This window comes from Notolepis coatsorum (genome assembly GCF_963971535.1).
Source record: "Notolepis coatsorum genome assembly, chromosome: 9".
NCBI lineage: Eukaryota > Metazoa > Chordata > Actinopteri > Aulopiformes > Paralepididae > Notolepis > Notolepis coatsorum.
In genome coordinates this window covers 79,747,358-79,769,783 of record NC_140173.1, presented here as the reverse complement: position 1 = coordinate 79,769,783, position 22,426 = coordinate 79,747,358, and the positions used below count along the sequence as shown (strand labels likewise).

General features: G+C 44.7%; 1 protein-coding gene across 1 annotated transcript in view; it reads right to left on the bottom strand.

The window, feature by feature from the left end:
• Positions 1–22,426, bottom strand: part of adgra1b (adhesion G protein-coupled receptor A1b) — a gene marked incomplete at its 3' end in the record, with an annotated part of 723,468 nt that overhangs the window by 455,055 nt on the left and 245,987 nt on the right.

Genomic DNA, 22,426 nt, shown 5'->3' with positions numbered 1-22,426 from the left:
TTATTACATATTATCATAGATGCATACATTCATTCATATTATCATACATACCTTCATACACATGATCAAACATCATAATTTTCATTTATTCATAATCATTATCAAACATAAATGATAATCTTTAGTTTTTTTTTTTTGTCATGTCTGTTTATTTTTGTTATGTATCCTCCTTTTTGTTTGTCTGTTCTTGTCTATAGTAAACTGAGAAATAAAGTATTTAAAAAAAAAACATAAATTATCATTAATCGTATCATACATACATACATTCACTCATATCATACATACCTGCATACATATGATCAAACATGCCTACATCCATTAATCTTATCATACATGCATTCATACATATTATCATACATTCATACATACTGTGACAGATATCATCCCCCGTCACATGGCTACGTGGCGGAAGGGAGATACTACTGCCACAGGCAGAGGAGAGAATAGAGGAGTTGATTGGGACTGATTGAATACACATGTGCACCACATGATCACCCACATCCCACACACACACAGAGACACAGATAGCATAAAACCCTAGGAGATACAGAGAAAGGTTGAGTGGAGGTGAGGAAGGAGCAGAGTTCGTGGAGAGAGTGTGAGATACTGAGTTTGAGAGGTGAGAGGTAGTTTGAAGGAGAGGTTAGAGCGAGAAGGTGTTTGTGTTACTGGACCCTGGGCTCTCATTTATCAACAATGCTTAGAAAGTGTTCTATTTTCGCTCTTAAGCACAGAATTTAGAATGTGTGTATGTACAGAAAAATCTGGATTTATCACACATGCGTGTTAGGATTAGTAGGCGAGGGAAGGAGAGGAGAACCCAATATGCAGACCGGGAAGAGAGGAGGCAGAGACGGCAGGGTAACATGGATATATCTTGACTTTACTTGGCAGACGACATGATTACAAAACGGGACAAAAAAGACACAGCAGATGTGGTACTAATACACAACGGACTGAGACACGAGAAACAAAAGAGGAATGAAAACGGAATACATGAACTACTTACAACACACAAGAACATGAAGCAAGACATGGGAGAGGCACGACGGGCAAGGGAACAACGAGGTAAGTGAGGGTAACAAGGAGGGTACTGGAGGAAATTATTACGCCACGAGGAAGTGATGACAGACCCACACTTAAATACAAACACTAATTACAACGAGCAACACCTGGCAGGGCCAGGCCAAAACACAGAATCAATAAACACTAACCTAGACACAAAAAGCAATAACACACAACAACCAGACAGGGAGACAACATCAAACAAGGACAGGGATGGCCCAAGATAATAAATAATTAGAGATTAACTCTATTATCTTGAACCAGACCAAGATGGCCGCCTGCACCATCTGGCTCCTTTGGCCACTAGAGGGAGGTAGGGGACCAGGTAGGAGACCACTGTTAGGATGTAGGGAATGTCTAATGTCATTATCATAACCGGCCCACCAAGGGCTGGGCCTGGGAACGTTACAGTACCTCCCCCTCAATGGGGGGCATCCAGACCCCCGAGAACAACGTCCGGATACGGGTGAAGCAGGAAGCCGGGACCCCGGAACGAACCCAGGGAGAGGACCCGGAGACTTGGGGCCGGGAGCCCGAGCAAAAAACACTGAGGGGCATAGCAGCCATGGGGGCTGAAAACGGGTGCAGAGGCCCGGAGAGGGGGGGTGGGGATGGGAACCGAAGCCCGGAGAGGGGAGGCGGGGAGAGAAACAGGGAGCTGGAGAGGGAGGGTGGGGATGGCTGCCGAGACCCAGAGAAGGGGGCTGGACCTGGGAACAGAGGTCCCAAGGGGGGGTGGGGACAGGTGCAGAAGCCCGGAGAGGGGAGCTGGACCCCGGAGCAGGATCCCGGACGAGAGACCCTCCAACCACCGGACTAGGGACCGGATCAGGAGAGCCGGAATGGAGGTGCGGCGGCGACGACCCCCGGAGCAGGATCCAGCACAGACCATGGCGAAGACCACGGCGAGGACCACGCAAGGACCAGGGTGCTGATCACGGCGTAGGGCTGGACCAGACGGGGAGCCAGGACCAGTCAAGGAGCCAGGATCAGACGAGAAGCCAGGACCAGTCGAGGAGCCGGGATCCGGTGTAGCAGCTGGACCAGGTGTAGAGGCTGGGCAGGACGTGGAGACCGGACCGGTCTCGGCGGCGAGGCGTGGCGTAGGATCCGGAGATGAGGAGCCTGCAACGGTGACAGCCGGGGCTATGCTGACCGGAGCCAGGCTGGCAGCGACGGCCGGATCAGCTGTGGAGGCCTTGTTAGCGGTACTAGCCCCGCTCGCCCTCCGAGCCTTGCTAGGCCTCGGAAGTCTGCGAACTGTGGGAGCTAGGCTAACCATGGGGCCTGAGCCAGCTGTTGGGACTAGGCTACCGGGCGGGACAGTACTAGCTGTGGACATCTGGTCAGCTTCCAGAACTAGGCTGACCGTGAACCTGGAGCCTAAGCTAGCAGTGGGGACTGTGCTAGCTGGGGAAGCCTGGCTAGCTGCGGAGGCTAAGCTAGCAGATGGGGCTGTGCTAGCTGTGGACGTCTGGTTAACTGTAGGAGCGAAGCTAATGGGCGGAGCTGTGCTAGCTGTGGACGTCTGGTTAGCTGTAGGAGTGAAGCTAATGGGCGGGGCTGTGCTAGCTGGGGACATCTGGTTAGCTGTAGGAGCGAAGCTAACGGGCGGGGCTGTGCTAGCTGTGGATGTCTGGTTAGCTGTAGGAGCGAAGCTAACGGGCGGGGCTGTGCTAGCTGTGGACGTCTGGTTAGCTGTAGGAGCGAAGCTAACAGGCGGGGCTGTGCTAGCTGTGGATGTCTGGTTAGCTGTAGGAGCGAAGCTAACGGGCGGGGCTGTGCTAGCTGTGGACATCTGGTTAGCTGTATGAGCGAAGCTAATGGGCGGAGCTGTGCTAGCTGTGGACGTCTGGTTAGCTGTAGGAGCGAAGCTAACGGGCGGGCTGTGCTAGCTGTGGACATCTGGTCAGCTCTAGGGCCTAGGCTGACCGTGAGCCTTATGCTAGCCGGCTGGCTAGCTGCGGGGGGAAAGCTAGCAAAAGGGGCTACACCAGCTGTGGAGACCCGGCGAGCCGCAGATGCCAAAAGACACCTCTCCATGAGGACTGTGACCTGGCCGGTCAGGACATCCATCTGCGGCTCCTGTTCCGAACACTCATCCACGACGGACTGGATTCGTTTTAACAGAAAAATCCATTTAGCAGGGGTGTAGCTTGCATGATCCCCATGCATCATGCCATTGATGATGGTCATTGTCCCTGTCACTCGGTCTGCTGGGTTCTTTAATGGTGGCGTCATTCTGTTAGGATTAGTAGGCGAGGGAAGGAGAGGAGAACCCACTATGCAGACCGGGAAGAGAGGAGGCAGAGACGGCAGGGTAACGTGGATATATCTTGACTTTACTTGGCAGACGACATGATTACAAAACGGGACATAAAAGACACAGCAGAGCTGGTACTAATACAAAACGGACTGAGACACGAGAAACAAAAGAGGAATGAAAACGGAATACATGAACTACTTACAACACTCAAGAACATGAAGCAAGACACGGGAGAGGCACGACGGGCAAGGGAACAACGAGGTAAGTGAGGGTAACAAGGAGGGTACTGGAGGAAATGACGCCACGAGGAAGTGATGACAGACCTGGGAACGTTACACGTGTGTACACAGGTTCTACGCACACTCCGTGTTGATAAATACCATTTGTTCTACGCTCCGCGCTCGTGCACGATTTTAAGTATTTGCATATAGCACCGCCCGTAATTAACCATATACGGTAACGGAACACCCCCATGAAATGTGAAAAAGACTAAGCCGAGTGAAGCGTGTTATGGGAGAAATACGCGACAGGCTAACAGACATGTACACGTACGGTGATGTCGGATATGATATCTATTAACTTCCTAAAGACCATTGCTGCCTGGGCAGCGCAAACACTAATATATAATATAGTCCGCTAACCACTGTTTGCCATTGGTGTCATTAATAACCATGCTGGAATATGCCTTTTCTTCATTTCGTTTGATTAATACCCAGGGATTAAAGTTCTCCATCCATTTTCTACCTGCATATGATTTGTAGAGGCATACAATCTAAATGTGGAAAAGTGGATTAAGCCGAGCGAAGCGTGTTATGGGAGAAATACACGACAGGCTGACAGACATGTACACATACGGTGATGTCGGATATGATATCTATTAACTTCCTAAAGACTATTGCTGCCTGGGCAGCGCAAACACTAATAAAGACCGTTAACCACTGTTTGCCAAATTGTCATTAATAACCATGCTGGAATATGCCTTTTCTTCGTTTCGTTAGATTAATACCCAGGGATTAAAGTTCTCTGTCCATTTTCTACCTGCATATGATTTGTAGAGGCATACAATCTATTTTGATGTCGGTATTAGGTAGCCTATATAAACAATAATACGAGAGCATATACAAGAACAATGAATCTCACTGCCATGTAGCCTACGCCATGTGTAGCCGGCCTATATGTGATCAATACAAACTTGAACTTGAATTCCATCATGTCTGTGTGCGGGAGCTCACAAGGCTGTTGTCACAATGTAAATAAAAACGTGCACTGAAAAGTTACAGTATGTAGTTGGTTGATTATTTGTATGACAGTCAGTAAACCCTTGCAGAAAGTATCCGTTTTATTTAATGCATTGAAAACATGCAGCATTGCCTTCCTCCCGGCATGCAGCAACGACAAGGTATCAGGCAAATGCGCATCACTGAGTGGAATCCCTTTCTATTCACATAACTGCATTTGTGATGGAGCTTTGACGATGGACCGTGCCGGTGGCAAGACCCGAGGGTGGAGAGCACTTGAATGTGCACAGGGATGGCATTTGTGCGTTTTGTTCCACACTCCAATTCCGGTCTCAAATTGCAGTACAAATGAAGGAGGTGTCTCGGGTATAGCGGACTCTAGTTGATATTATGTTCTCTCTGCAATTAGACTGCCCCTCATTCATTCATATCTGCTATCTCTGAAAACAGTTCCCTGCGAACGCAGTCAGTGCACCCCATATATTCCGATAACCCTATATATAAACCATGTTGCATTCATTCGGAAAGAAAGACCTATTCCAAATGCTATATTTATAGGGTTTGACAATAATTACACTACTGTCCCTATTTTACAATGAACTATAATTAATTACGGGTCATACAGAAGTTGAACACGCCAGTGTTGAAACTAATGCACTGAAGCTTATTTCCACGTTGCAATATTCATATTCTACCACCGGGCGCCAGGTACGCACGGTCGGAGCTGTGCGTAAATATACGCACAAAGTCAAGCACACGTTCAAATTGATAAGTCCCACACTTTGCTTAGAAATGATCGTACGCACGGGTTACGCACATATCTCTGCGTACGCACCATTGATAGATGAGGGCCCTGAACTGGCTGAGGCCATGGTTACACTTATAACGTTTCATTTTAGAATTATTTCGTTTGCATGTCCAAGTTAAAGGGCAACGCCGTTTTGGCAGAAAAAGGCGTTTTCCTAGCGGCAACACTCAAAGGGGGTTTTTGTTTTGAAAACTCCCAGACAACAGTGCCATGTAATTTGCGCGAGCCAGATACAGAGCCGCCCACGGCCAACACCCATGCGCAGTAGACACCGACGTCCACATGCCCTCACCAACGTCCGGTGACGACGTTGAAGAGAACCAGAAGAGAACAGGATGCGTCTATGCCTTCTACAACGCTGTTCGGTTTCCGGGTTCCTCTGATTGGCCACTAAGCCCACGTGACCCTACGCTAGCACGCCCCCCTTATCGCCGCCAGTTATCACTTACGCCCGCGCATGAGCCACGACAAGCCCCTTCAATGACAGAGCTCTCATATTTGCGAATGCATAAACTATATCTTAAATTATGGCTATGTGTCTAATATGGCCTTCGCTTATCAATGACTTGTTTTGTTTACATCAGGGTGAACGCTGTTGCATTCGCAAATATGAGAGCCAGCAATACGCAGCTCCAGTTAACCTAATTTATAGTATCTGGAATATGTTGTTTCTTTACACATATGTTGGATTATGTAATTGGTTTGTCATGACAAACCAATAAAAAATCGCTACTTTACATCAGGGGGAACACTGTTACGCTGCCACCACCCACTTTTTTATTTTATTTTACCTTTATTTTACCAGGTAGTCACTTTTTCGAGCAATACCTGACCAAAATGGCAGCAAAAACAAAAACAAACAGAAAAATACACAAAACACAGACAGAGACATAAAAGGCAAAGTGGGGCAAGGGGATACATTTGAGCTGCAGCAAATTAGATTGAATGGAATTGGGGGAGATTGGAGGGTAGGGTAAAAAGGTAGAAAGAGGATGGAAGGTGAGGCTTTGCAGGAGGTTGCTGGGGAGAGAAGGTCAGGTTAAAAATATAACACCACATTATGCAGTGAAGCAACGACATTCTCCCATCTCATTCTTTAAAATGCCCTTAATTTGAACTTTTAAATCAGATATGGTATAGTGAGGGCCTGCAGTTTCAAAGTTTTTTGAAGTCCATTCCAGGCAGAGGGAGCAGAGAACATGAAGGCCCTTTTCCCAAACTCTGTGCGGTTCTGGGTACTGAGGCATATAAATAGTCCTGGGATTGTAAGCTGTAAAATGGGTTTGATGTGATGGTGAGGTATGAACCAAGGTAAAAAGTGAGTTGACCAATAATTGCTTTATAAATGAAGGTGTACCAATGAAGCAGTCTACGGGCAGTCAAGAACGGCCAGTTAACTTTAGCATACAGAGTGCAATGATGGGTAAGTGATCTATATCCAGAAATAAATCTTAATACACCATGGTAAGCAGTGTCCAACATGTGTAGTGAGGTGGAACAGGCATTCATGTATAAAACATCACCATAATCTAATACTGGTAAAAAAGTGGCAGCAACTAGTTGCTTCTTTGCATTAAAAGAAAAGCACGATTTGTTTCTGAAAAAGAAACCCAACCTCACTTTTAGCCTCTTGACCAGGCTTTCAACGTGTAGTTTAAAAGACAAGCTGTCATCAAGTAAAAAGCCAAGGTATTTAAAAGTCGACACAATCTGAATTGGAATGCCTTGCGATGTGTGTATTTAAGCATTACATCACGCGCAGGAGTGGTTTGTGACCAATAAACCATGCCTAGGGGTGGTCGTTAGGCCCGAGGCGCAGCCGAGGGTCGTTAGACCCCCCTAGGCATGGTTTATTGGTCACAAATCACGACTACAAGTGGTGTAAAGTTTTTATACAACTGCCAGATTCATCCAACCTTATTTCTATACAATAAACACACATTAATCGAAGATTTATTGAAAAAACCATCCGCCAGAAAAAGTAGTTCCCACAACTACAAAAAAGACAAGTTGCCTCCATGTGGAAGCAGCTTGAAGTGCATCCAACCAAACTAACACATCAACTGTGTATTATTGGAATGATTGAGAGAAGTTGCCTCATGTGGAAGCAGCTTGAAGTGCATCCAACCAACTAACACATCCAACTGTGTATTATTGGAATGATTGATTGAAAATTTTATTACCAGATGCAGAATGGGTACAATACAGTACGGCTCAATACACACAATTGTTAAGGGAATGCAGACCTACTTTCCATAGAACTTCATTCTTAGATGCTTCTATATAAAGTAGGTAAAACAAATTAAAACGTTTTCTTTGCCCTATAGGAAAAAAACGTTTTCTTCGCCCTATTTTTTTAATTTATTTCTTTTAGCCTAAACTTAACCAGTTGGAAACCAGGGGTACAGTAATAAAATTAGCAATCAACCAATCAATCAATTCAATAGACCATGCTCACTCAAAACAGCGCTGCTTCTCTCTCAGTCTGACTCCCCCGCTGTTGCAGACAGGAGTGTGTGTGTGTGTGTGTGTGTGTGCGTGTGTGTGTGTGTGTGTGTGTGTCACAGTGTGTGTGTGTGTGTGTGTGTGTGTGTGTGTGTGTGTGTGTATGTGTGTGTGTGTGTGTGTGTGTGTGTGTGTGTATGTGTGTGTGTGTGTTTGTGGGTACGCCAGCGTCGGACAGTGTGAGAGTGAACGCTGCAGTCAGTGGGAAGGAAGTAGAAATTTTAATCAATCAATTAATCAATCAATCAATCCGCGATTTTTCTTTTGTTCTAGATTGACTCAAGACCCATCAATTACATCATCCAACATTGTTTAAAGGACTAACACATTCCCCTTGACAGAATCGCTTCATATTTAGTCGTTATGGTGCTATCAACATATCCATTTGTTGTCCGGGATCTTGTTTTCTCCCGGAGTGAGCCGGGGAGTGATATGTGATTCGGTTGTGGGCGGGTCCTGAGCCCAGGACCGTGGATTGTTGCCAATAAAGACGTGTAAATGGCCAATCAGAATCGAGAAATTTGCATGCCGTTGTATAAAGAGGCAAGACAAGGCACCTTTGTTTTGGATTTAGTAAAAAATCATAATTTTTGTTTTTTCCAGATTTAAAACAAGCTTTAGTTGCTGAAGTTGGGATTCTATTTCTTTAAACGTATTTTGCAAACTTTCCAGAGCTTTTGTCAAAGTATTAGCACAACAGTAAATGACAGTGTCATCAGCATACAAATGAAAGTTTGCACCTGGAACATTTTTGCCTAGATTATTGATATAGATTGTAAATAACAATGGTCCTAGAACAGAACCTTGTGGCACCCCCTTGTGGACAGATAAAACATCAGAATAAAAACCATCAGCCTGAACACATTGAGTACTGTCAGCAAGATCATTACAGAACCAGCCAACAGCAGTCAGACAGTCCTACATTAATTAGCCTATGCTTCATTATATTATGGTCCACAGTATCAAATGCCTTTGAAAAATCAATAAAAAGGGAAGCACAATGTTGTTTGACAGACAATGACAGAGCGAATGCATAAACTATATCTTAAATTATGGCTATGTGTCTAATATGGCCGTCGCTTATCAATGACTTGTTTTGTTTACATCAGGGTGAACGCTGTTGCATTCGCAAATATGAGAGCTCTGTCAATTGATAAGCAACGGCCATATTAGACACATAGCCATAATTTAAGATAGGCTCTCATATTTGCGAATACAACAGCGTTCACCCTGATGTAAACAAAACAAGTCATTGATAAGTGACGGCCATATTAGACACATAGCCATAATTTAAGATATAGTTTATGCATTCGCAAATATGAGAGCTCTGTCAATGAAGGGGCTTGTCGCGGCTCATGCGCATGGGCGGGCGTAAGCGATAACTGGCGGCGATAAGGGGGGCGTGCTAGCGTAGGGTCACGTGGGCTTAGTGGCCAATCAGAGGAACCCGGAAACCGAACAGCGTTGTAGAAGGCATAGATGTGAACAGGACCCAGCCATATTGACGGCATTATCAAAAGGCATTACAATGGTGCAGTGCTGTGTTCCATGTTGCAACAACAGGAACGATGTCACCAAACAATGTCTTATTACCGCGTTCCTCCCGACGAAAAAGAGAAGAGAAGGTGGCTGAAGATACGGTAAGTTTAATCTCAATGATGAACAATAACAGCTTTAACAGGTAGGCTAACGCCAGGCTAGGCTAACGTCAGGTTAGGCTAACATTATGTACTAGTTCGGTAACGTTAGCTAGCACTGCCTTAACGTAACGTTAGTTTACAAAACATTACATGTCTATATAACGTTGAGGCAAAGATTATAAAGTGTGTGTGTGTTTTGGTGGACATCACCTGTTCACAGTTTAATCACCTGTACTTACTATTGCACTTTACTGTTACATTTGTACTTGGATAGCAATCTTCTTTTCGTTGTACTGTACTTGTGCTGTTTAATGCCTAAATACATTTGAATCTAATCTACTGTCCATTAAACATGCAGTGTGCTTAATTGTAGTGAGCTGTATACTAGAAGCACAGAGGCTAAATTGGATGACAATAGTTTGATTAACACTTTCAGTGCCAGCCATGCAGGGCGCTAAAGGGCTCCGTATGCCAGCGTCCACTTCAATGATAAAGCTCTCATATTTGCAAACGCATAAACTATGTCTTAAATCTGTCTAATCTGGCCGTCGTTTATCAATGACTTGTTTGCAGTCAACATTGTCGAAACGGATTGTTTTTTAATCGGTTCATTTCCGTTTTATACCATTTTGAAAAACGCTAATTTCAGGAAAATATAAAGATTCTGTGATAAACGCCCTTTACTGGAATATTCTGGAATACACAAAAAACGTTGTAATTTCTCTGCCTATTTATGAATCGTTTTCAAATAAACGCTAGATTATCGATAGTATATGTGTACTTATGCACGCTATATAAGCGGGCTGAAAAATCAAATCTCTTATTTCCTGATCTCACACACACACACACACACACACACACACACACACACACACACACACACACACACACACACACACACACACACATATGGCACACGCTGATATCTCTGTGAAAAAAGTTCTGATTATCCTAAGACTGGTAAAATAGATTCCTTACCTCAGATCAAAAGCCTACACTGTACTGATTTATATATTTTAAACAATGATGAATTAAAGTTGTTTTATTTGTCACATATAAGGTACATGTACATTACAGTGAATGAATGAAAACGTATACTATACATGACATCATGACATGTATGGCAAAGGGACATACATGCCATACAGGTATATAGTACTTGGTTCTGTATGAGCCTCCTGAGATTGTGCTTCATACTGTTACATACAATTTATTTTCTTTTTGCAGGCGTGATGACTTCACCCCATCTGTACAGTCATTACAAAGGACGCACCACACTTACGGCTCTGATCGGTGTGGCTCCGGGGAAGTACCTCGGACAAGGCGATAACAGCTGTTCTCCCTGTGTTTACAGGTTTCATTCCCCTTCATATAATAAATATAATTTACTTTTGGAAAACATTGTGTTTATTTCTGCTGTTTATACCTGTGCTTAAAGCACTGACTGGATGGGTTGGCTTCACAACAGCCCGGTCCAGGTATTTGTGTTATTATAGACCTGTTTGACAGTCTGCCACAACATTTTAAAGTGTGTGAAGAAATTGAAGTTGTGATTCAAGTGTATTGAATATCAGGTGGAGGAGCCTAGAGTTGTGAATGTCTTAACACATTGAGTGCCACGCCCCTTTGACCAGATAACCCCTTGAGTGCCAGCGCTTTAGTCAATGGGAGGTCGGGGATATTTGCGAACGCTTAAACTATATCTTAAATTATGGGTCTAAAACACCCCTTGCTTATCAATGACTTGCTTGCAGTCAGCATGTACGAAACTGATTGTTTTTTCATTGGTACATTTCCGTTTTATACCGTTTTGAATACGAGTATAGTTTCGGAGAGTTCTAGTAATTTCAGAGAAATTCCACGATAATAGTCCTTTAGTGGAATACACAAAACACGTTGTCATTTTTCGGCTGATTTATGAATAGTTTTCAAATAAACGCTAGATTATCGATAGTATATGTGTACTTATGCACGCTAGAGAAGCGGGCTGAAAAATCTATTATCCATGACCTGGTCAGCGCTAACGTTATACACGCACACACACACACACACACACACACAGACACGTTGTGATCGCTATGAAAAAAACATCTGATTAACCCAATACTGGTAAAATAGAGTCCTTACCTCTCATCAGATGTTCTGCAAAAAGATTAATCCAATTCCTGATCGCCATTCCAAATATTGATCGGGTTTATTGATCCAACGTTATAGTCCGAAACATATAATCAACGCTGCTCTGAGGGTCCTCAGTCAACCTGTTAACACGGTACTGCTTGCCAGAGAAGGGAAAACCCTGGACCGGACTTTTTTTCTGATGCACATGGCCACCCAATCCAATCCAATGATGTGCATTACCATCCGGGAGACGATAGGCGAGCTCAGACCCATTCACAATGATAACGTCAGGCTGGATGGATGAAAAATTAATAGATATCGCTAATAAAAGAAATAACGATTAAATAACTAGAAAACTCGTCATTGGCACTCAACGCATGGCGAGTTAGGATGACTAATCTCATCGTTGGCACTCAAAGTGTTAATATGCCATGTTTATCATACTGTGTTCCACTGCACATGCGAGGCAGGACTTCAGAAGACATAAGTTTCAACCGTAAAACAGCTCCCCCAAAATGGAACAAATCTAAACATTCAGAATTAAATTAAATTAAACATTTCGAGAGTGGAGTGGCGAACTGGGTAGGGTAGCTGCCTATGAAAAGATTTATTTTAGTTTAGGAGAGAAAGGAGAAAATATATTAGCAAATGGGGGAAATATCTGCAATTTCACTCATTATAACTGGAGGGGGGGCACACTTGCCTAAGACAGCGACGATGCACATGATTATCGCTATACAAGTGTGAGCAAATAGGCTTCGGAGGCGTAAAGGTGGGGAAGGTACAGTTACTTTGGATCACACTGGACCTGTGAGAGTAGAGGGTACGGCTCAGGTTCAGGAGAAAGAAACTTAGGTGAAAGAATACCTGACAAATGCACTATGTATATGTCGACAAGATTGGCTCTATGCATTAATGTAGCTTTATTTTCTGTGTAATGTAGTCGATTTTTTTTGTGTTGTTTCTTTTTGCTTTGTTATTACTTTTCATTCTATTTTTGGGTCTAGTTTTTTGGAATTTTTCGTTTGTGTTTTTTTTCTTTTCTTTTTTTTTTCTGTCTTCCCCCCATGTTGGGTGGTGTCATTGTAGTCAGGATGTTAGTGGTCTAGGTATGTGTGTTGTCCTTCAGGACCGACCCATGTTGGTTCACAAGATATGTCATCATTCATTTGTATTGTCCTGAAGTACTGTGTGTGCAAAAAGAAAAAAGAAAACTCAATAAAGTATAAGTCATAAAAAAAACATTCAGAATTAAATCCTGCACTACAACAGGTCATGAATGCAAGGTCAAGTTTCAAGTTCAAGTTTGTTTATTAGTTGTCATCCAGTTCTAGAAAGAAATCCTTTCTCTCCGCACCTGCAGGTGGGTCTTGGTTTCTTCACTGCTTTCAACACCAAACCAAATATTTTCTTGCGATATGCCGTCCTGTTATAAAGAAACCCATAAAGATTAATCTCATGCCACTTGAAACACAGGTGCATTCAGTGTGTAGTGTGAGTAATAATGCTAATCAGATGTATGTACAGAGTTGTAGTATTATGTACAGTGATACAGGTATAAAGACACTATGGTAGTAGCCATACAGGTATGTAGACACATATATATAGTGGCGCAGTGGGCAAGGCGCTCGCCACTAACGCAGGAGACGCTGGGTTCGAGCCCAGCTCTCGCCGTTGCTTCCGGCTTGGCTGGTATACTAATACAATTGGCAGTATTAGGGGGTGGGAAAGCCGGTGGGTGGGGATCGGCCGTTGTGGACAGCGACTCCTACAGGTCGGTTGGTGCGCCTGTACAGCAGAATCAGGAAGTATCGGGGGCAGCGTGAGCCTCCCACGCGTTACTCCTCGCCACTGAGAGATCGTGCTGTGCAGGTGAAAAGATGTGACGGATGCCTCCTCGTGTACCGGAGGGGACACTTGACGCAAGGCTTCGTCCACATTGCAGCCGACCAGTGGGAGGCATCGTCTAACAACGAAATTGGGATGGGAGAAAAATAGAAAATGGGGAGAAAAAGTAGATCAACAACATATATATATATATATACAGTACATTATGAATAAATATACAGCTAAATGAAACTAAATAGTTTTGGCTATAATGTAACCGCAGCCTACCTCCTTGTGAAACTGACCCTGAACCAGACGACAAACCCTGAGTATTGAACATTCCCTTTTTGTATGAGAGCCTGTAATATGACTACTCTATTGCCCATCGGACTTGTACTGCTGATCAATAAATATAATTTGTTTATTGAAATTGTGCTTGTGTGGAATTGTTTGTTTTGGTCTGTGTCGAGCCTGAACACCATAAGGCTCGTCACAATACATACATTCATACATATATGTATTGGGTTGTTGTGGGTTTGATTGGTGTTACTCTTTGTGTAACGATCCCAGGTCCTGTGGGGCCTGGGTTAAAGAGAACAATAACACTGGACACTCTCTACCTCCTTTCAATGGTCTTAACAATAAACTGGACACTCCCTACCTCCTTCCATGGCGCCATCTGGCAGGCACCGCCAGATGGTGCAGGCGGCCATTTTGGTCTGGTTAAATGTAATTGAGTTCATTTCCACTTGTTTGTTATCCTGGGCTTTTTCTTCCTTTGTTTAAATGTCAAAAATGGTTGTGAGATTGCTTTGGTTGTTGTTGTGTTATTGCTTTTGTGTTTAGTTGATGTTAATTGTTTTGCTGTTAGACTGGCCTGGCCAGGTGTTGCCAATGTTAAGTAGTGTGGGTATATATATAGTGTGTTTCTCTCTCTCCTCGTCGTGGCGTCATTTCCTGCTACCTGTTTCCTGCCCCCATGGCAAGCACAGAGAGACTCAGAAGGAGCTTCTATCCCCAGGCCATCAGGATGCTCAATGAACAATGATTTCTCAATGAACAATGATTGAAAAATGAACAATAACAGGCCAGCAACACACCCACAGCATACACACACACTCACGTTAAATAAACAACACACTGTAGCACCCACTTTATCACACTTTACACTTTTACACTTTACACTTTATATGGATATTATTGGTAAGGGAATTGCACATCTCTCATTCCTTATTCCTTATTGCACCTCACCACCACAACGGTGGCACCACAAGCTAAGCTATACCTCACAATGTTTTTTACCAGATGTACATACTGTATATAGAGGTATACTGAACAATTGTTGTTTACACTTGTGTTTACTTGACTTCTTGACTTTCTATTTTTTACTTATTATACTTATTTATACTATCTTATTATTATCTAGCACAGTGCTTCCCAATCCTCTCCTCGAAGCACCCCAGCCGTTTCATGTATTTGTTCAATTCCACCACCAGCACACCTGATTCAACTTAACAAGCCCTTTATTAGTTGAATCAGGTGTGCTGGTGGTGGAATTTAACAAATACATGGAACGGCTGGGGTGCCTCGAGGAGAGGTTTGGGAACCACTCTAGCACACTCTCAGGAGCGAAACAGAAATAAACATTTCATGCAAAGTATTCTGTATTTCTGTATGACAAATAATAAAGAAACTTGAACTTGAACATCTGCACCTTGGGAGGCTGGGCAATAAAGCAACACCAACATATTTTATTCCGACTACGCCATCATTTGTGGGAGTTTGGAGGGGAGCGAAAAAGGACCCCATCACAGCTGCAATCGATTATAATTCAGAGGTCGGAAATTCCAACTTCCTACTAGGAAAAATCTAATGAAACGGAGCATCAACTCAGGAGTTCCTAGTCGCAAAATCGGGTAGGATTTCTCAACCCCCAGTTCAAGCCTCAGTGTCATTTGACGTAATTTCAACATGGCCACTCGCATCGCATATGAGTTAATGTCATTATTAGATGTTTTAAGAGTACAATTAGCAAGTATATTAGCTATATGTCATTGTAAACTGTCTTTGTGAGTTGTAGTTCATGGAAGACAAATTGTGAAAAATAATTGCCAAAAAACTTGTGCATGGTTTTCCCGACTTTGTAGCTTGAACGCACATGGGTCAGAGATTACGTGTTTCCCATGTCCACCTTCCCACCCCGACCATGAATGCAGCATAACTGCCTGAACCCACTGTACAGTGTGGCCAGTCAGTGACTTTGCCTCAATGACATTCGGCAAGCAATAGGAGATTAATAAAAATAAGTCCAGATTCCATCTTCTGCATTTGACTAAGCTCTCCTTTCTGATCGCTGTTCTAAAGGGCCCTAAATCAGATTTGAACGCTTGACTGAAATGGTGACATTGTGTGTATGTGTGTGTGTGTGTGTGTATGCATGTGTATCACACATGTGTATCTGTGTGTATGTGTGTGTGTGTGTGCACATGCAGGCACACACATGAGCATCTTTGTACGTGTGCACGATTGCCTAGAAACTCCTGGGACTCGTGCAGGCTTGTTATCTAGAAAGCACTTGGTACCAATCACTTAATTGTTGAGACATAAACCCATTTCAATAGAGATACTGAGGAAGAATCTGTACACCAGCATCCCTGGGTCTCTCATTTGCCGGGGGTGAGTCACCATAGCAACTCCACAGCGATACCAAACCGGCGGCGTTTGTTCGTCTACCATATTCTCTTTTGTCAAAACATTTGGGTTTACGGGAAATTAATAAATCATTGTTAGCCTCTAGTGTTTCTACTCCCGGGACTGTGTGTAACATGCAGCAATAGGAGGACTGGGTACAAGTGTGTGTGTATGTGTGTGTGTGTGTGTGTGTGTGTGTGTGTGTGTGTGTGTGTGTGTGTGTGTGTGTGTGTGTGTGTGTGTGTGTGTGTGTGTGTGTGTGCGTGTTGGAGGGGGGGCTGAGCGTGTCCTAATCCTGCAGCACAGGGCAGCTACAGTCTCACTCATTTGCTGAACACCACACGGATGGAAATATAGAACACAGCTCTTGCATGCTCTCTCTCTCTCTATCTCTCTCTTTCTCTGTCTCTCTATCTGACAAATATCCACACAAACACTCACTTCCCCCTCTAACACACAGATGCACACACCAATACACACACATGCACAGGTACACACGTTTTCTCTCTCCCCTTTCTTTCAATCTTTGTCTCTTCCATCTCTCTCTATCCCTCCCCCTATCTATATCATTCCCCCCTCTATATCTCTCTTCCGCTCTCTCTCTCTCTATATCTTCCCCTCTCCACCCATCTCTATCTCCCTATATCTATCCCCCCTCTCTCTATATCCCTCTCTCTCTCCCTCTTTCTCTATCTTCCCCTCCCCCCTCTATTATCCTCCCCCCGTCTCTCTCTCTCTATTTATCCGTATCTCTCTGTCTCTCTCTATCCCCCCCTCTATACCCCCCCCCCTCTCTCTCTCTCTCTCTCTCTCTCTCTCTCTCTCTCTCTCTCTCTCTCTCTCTCTCTCTCTCTCTCTCTCTCTCTCTCTCTCTCTCTCTCTCTCTCTCCTTTCTAAGGGTATGTGTCCACTCAAAGCCTTTTTTTCAAGGCGGACCGCTTTGAAAAAAGAAAAAAAAAAGCTTCTAGCGTTTTTCTGGGTCTCCCAAGAGCTCGCGCTAGCCGCGGCTCCGCCCCTTCCTCGATGAGTTACATTGATGAGCGTGCTCCTTTCCAAAAAAGTTGAACTAGTTTCAACTTTATGAGCTGGGAGCGCTCCGCCAAAAACGCTGCCGTCGAGAGCTCATAAAACGCGAGGCGCGGCTCTGGGAAGAGGAGCGCGCCTGACGCTTCTCCAGCATAGAAATGAATGACAGAAAGGAGCTGACAACTCATAAAACGTCGGCTATGGACACAAGCCCTGAAGCAGCCCTTCTTCCAAGGGTCACAACCACAAAGTAGTTGGGCCTTAAATAGAAAACCCTCTGAGCTGCATCCAATATCAGCCTGGTTGCAACGGGACAACAGCCTTCCCTCAGCACTGCTGCTGTTGGTGGTGATGATGACGACGACGACGACGACGACGACGATGACGATGACGATGATGATGATGATGATGATGATGATGATGATGATGATGATGATGACAGGAAAATAGGCTTTTCGTCAACCAGCCCAGAATATCTGGTATTTCACCAGCAGCAGAAGTGAGTTTGAGAACAGAAGAGAAGAGAATGCCAAGCATGTAGAAACAACATCCAATACAACGGATGCCATACGGTCGGGCACAGTGGACAAACTTCAAACAAAATTAAAAAATTTATAAAATAATCAAACATTAAATGTATTAAACTTGGATGATGAACAATGCCCATCAAGGGACTGGTGTTGGACATTAGCCTCAACTAAACGTGCATAGAAAGAACCAGGGATACCATAATAATTGACCTCAGCTACACTTGTACAGTGGATCATATAATTGACCTAGCTCAATTGACCTATCTCAAGCCCCGCCCTCTGAGGGAAGCAACAGTTGTGATTGGAGGATCGTCAATTGAGATAGTTCAATTACATGATCCACTGTACAAGTGTAGCTGAGGTCAATTATTATGGTATCTCTGGTTCTTTCTATGCAAGTTTCATTCAAATAAACCAATACATTAATTAATGAATTTGATTTGACTTGAATGCAAAAGCGAAGATGTATCTCCTGTATTTGGATGCTGCTTGAGGGAGAGCTGGTTCCCACATAGACTGAAATTAACCTCTGAACTCCCGGGTGATGGGATGTCATGTAATTTTATAAAATTTACTGAGAAGCATTGCACATTACCTAAACATAATCCAGGCCAGTTATTTGTCAAAAACTCTGAAGTTGTTGAAATGGTCCAACTTCTTAACATTTATGTTTACTGGCTGACATCTTGATTAGAATGTAAAATGTAAAATGTGTCGCAACCAATTCATCATGGCAGCGCCCAGACAGACAGACAGATTTACATGTACATCTTTTGACAACAATGGTGTTGCATTAAACATTTCGTTGTAACAATGACAATAAAGATCATTCTATTCTATTCTATTCTATTCTATTCTATTCTATTCTATGTTGTCAAAGTGCCATCAAGCCTAATTTACTTTGTATCAAATTGAATCAAATCTGTATCAAATCAAACCTTGCCAATCAAAATTGAATCACATCGGGTAATAAGTGCTGATACCCAGCCTTGATGATGATGATGATAATGATGATGATGACGCTGTTGATGATGCTGATGAGGCTGACGGTATTGATGATGACAACAATGACAACAAAGCCGATAGGAGCCGATAGGAGAATGACTGTGAATGTGTGTGCGTGTGCGTGTGCATGTGCGTGTGTGTGTGTGTGTGTGTGTGTGTGTGTGTGTGTGTGTGTGTGTGTGTGTGTGTGTGTGTGTGTGTGTGTGTGTGACAGAGCCACTGTCTTGTCCTCTCTAGCCATGAATAGTCTGCACTAGAGGGACAGTTACATCACCAGCGAACAGGGGCCAAAACTCTTTCTCTCCCCTTCTCTCCCATCCCCCTTATATTATCCCCCTCTCTCCCAACTCCCTCCCTCCTCCCTTCCCTTCTATCCTCCTCCCTTCTCTTCCTCTCCTTCCCTTCTCTCCCACCTCTCCTTCTCTCCCCTCCTCTCCCCACATCTTGTTCTCTCCCCATATCTCATTCTCTCCCCTCCTCCACCCTCCCCACCTCTCCCCATCTATCTCCTCCTCCACCCTCCCCACCCCTCCTTCTCTCCCCGTCTCTCATTATCTCCCCTCCTCCACCCTCCCCACCTCTCCTTCTCTCCCCATCTCTCCCCTCCTCCACCCTCCCCACCTCTCCTTCTATCCCCATATCTCCCCTCCTCCAACCTCCCCACCTCTCCTTATCTCCCCATATCTCCCCTCATCCACCCTCCCCACCTCTCCTTCTATCCCCATATCTCCCCTCCTCCAACCTCCCCACCTCTCCTTATCTCCCCATATCTCCCCTCATCCACCCTCCCCACCTCTCCGTATCTCCCCATCTATCCTTCTCTCCCCTCCTCCACCCTCCCCACATCTTCTCTCCCCACATATCCGTCTCTCCCCTCCTCCACCCTCCCCACCTTTCATTCTATCCCCACCTCTCATCCTCTCCCCACACCTCCTTCTCCCCCCACCTCTTATTATCTCCCCACCTCTCCTTCTCTCCCCACCTATCCTTCCCTTATTATCCCCCCTCCCCGTCTCTCCTCCCCCGCCCTTCTGCCCACCTTTCCTTCTCTCCCACCTCCCTTCTTCCCCTCCTTGCCCCCCTACCCTCCTCCCCTCCCCTCTTCCCCTTCTATCCTGCCTGTTTTTCATCCACGTGGAACAGGTTCCTTCTGGTTCAAGCACACCATTTTAACGTTCAGAGCATTTCAACCAAAGATAAATTGGTTTGGAACTTGAAAATGTGGCTCCCAGCTTGACTTCTAGTGTATTTCACTTATAAAGAAAACACAAGAAATAACCCAAACTCGTGTTTGGATGATCTCCTTCTCTGGAGGCCTTCTGCCCCTACTTTAGACCAGCCATCGCGTTCGGCCAAATAGCAAACATTCTAAATACAACTTTAAACATGATGTTGCCTATGCTAACACAATCGTATTGTAACTAAGAGATTTGCTGGAAAATAAATGTAGATTTTTAAGGACAATAGCCAAGATTAGATACCTACAAACATGAAACCTATAACACGAGCATTGGGCATAATTGTAAAGTGTTGCCAGAGAGCTGATTACAGGAGTTGATGACACCTGCTTGAGTACAATGGTTCTGCTGAAAGCTGGTAGAAACACAGGCTGGTTCGCTAGACGGCAACAAGGTTCCAAGAATCCTAAATGGAACCACTTCAAGAAGCAGAACTAATTTGGTGGAAAATGGGTATCCCTCTCTCCCCGCTCCCTCCCTCTTCCACTCTCCCCCCTCCCATCCCCATTCCTCCCTCTCTCTCATCCCCTTCTCCTCCCCCTCCCTTCCCCTTGTATCCCTCTCTCCTGCGTGATTACCAAACCAAGCCGCATTTCTCAGAGACGCTCTCTGATTGGCACTGACTGACGCTCTCTGATTGGCCACTGACGCGTTTGCCCAATCCGTGACGAGCTGTGTCTTTGCCCATTTCCACGTCAAACAGCCTGCAAACTACCTGCCGTTCTATCGCCATGCTCTAAGACAAACTCTAACCTTAACCAACTTCGAAAGAGTGCCTAAGCTTAACCAGTGTAGAAACGGGCGTCGGCCAATCAGAGAGCGTCTCTGAGAAATGCGGCTTGGTTTGGTAATCACGCCTCTCTCCTCCCCTTCTCTTCCTATCTCCCCCCTCTCCCCGCCTCCTCTCCCCCTCTCTCCTGCCTCCCTCTCTCCCCCCTCCCCCCTCGCCTCCTCTCCCTCTCTCCTCCCTCCGTCTCCCACCAACTGCCTGACAATGGAAAACTCACCACTGAGTGCTTGTTTGTTCTACATAGTTACAGGCAGATCACAACTCAACTCCCACAGCCAGACTGAACACAGGAGCAGAGGAATGTGTGCAGTGGCCAGTCAGCCTGCCAGACAATTTTTTTTGGGGAAGGTCATCTGAATAATAAACATACAGTATGTGGTCCATTGGTTGTCGTCAAACAGGGCATGGGTGCTCTCTCTCTCTCTATCTCTCTCTCTATCTCTCTCTCTCTCTCTCTCTCTCTCTCTCTCTCTCTCTCTCTCTCTCTCTCTCTCTCTCTCTCTCTCTCTCTCTCTCTCTCTCTCTCTCTCTCTCTCTCTCTCTCTCTCTCTCTCTCTCTCTCTCTCTCTCTCTCTCTCTCTCTCACAGACACACACACACAAAGCACTGACCTAAATCCACAGTAACACTGCAGTATTGTGGAGCGAGTCCCACAGGACTCATTAGGACCATTTACGCTCTTGCGCTGATATTTAACAATTTGTTTACATAATGTTGCTTATGCGACTGTAAATGTTCAATCTGTCCCCTCCGCTCAACCAATGTACCGCATTTACAGTGTTTTTTTATGCACGCCTGCTTATCAAAATGTTGGTTTTATAAATTCCTCTTTTGCACAACATGACATGGGCCTCTGGTTGTACAGTAGAGTACTACTTCTGAGTAGTACAAATATATAAACATACTGTACCCTTGAATCTTAGTGCACACATAAGGGTATAATTACCTCACACACACGCACGTATGCACCAGCACACACACACAAACCCCCCACATGTAGCTATATGTATGTGGGGGCGCACAGAGTCTTCAGTGTGATTATTTCTCCTGTGGTGGGATCCATACGAACAAGCTGATCATGTCTTAAAGGGGAACTGTGTTACTATTTCTTTCACTATTTGGGCAATTTTACACAATTTCTGTGAGTCTATATTCATTGTTTTGTATTTTTAATCAAGTACTCTAAAGCAGCATTTTTCCACTTCAAGATTACAAGCTTGGGCTCAGCCCATACTCGCTAAGCGCTTTGAGTGACAGTCACCAACCAACGTTACATCCAGCCTGTTTGAAAATACTATCCAACATAGTCTGGTGAAAACGCACCTTATGTTATGGATGGATCATCATCACTGTTTGTCCTCTTCCTCTTCATAATAATATTCAATAGTTCGCTCTAGGCAATCGCCCAGCTGTAGTCTGGACTCTGGGGAGCTCTCAACTCGGCGAGAAATAATGCCTCGGCCGGTGTTTCTGCCAGAATCCGACTCCCCCTCGCGTGAACGCGCATACACTATCCTCAAAAAACCTGGTGCTGACCCAGCCGACTTAAATAATTATAGGCCCATCTCCAACCTTCCCTTCATCTCAAAAACCCTTGAGAGGGTGGTTGCCGCACAGCTGCAATCCCACCTCGACACAAACAATCTCCACGAACCCTTTCAATCCGGTTTCCGCCCACA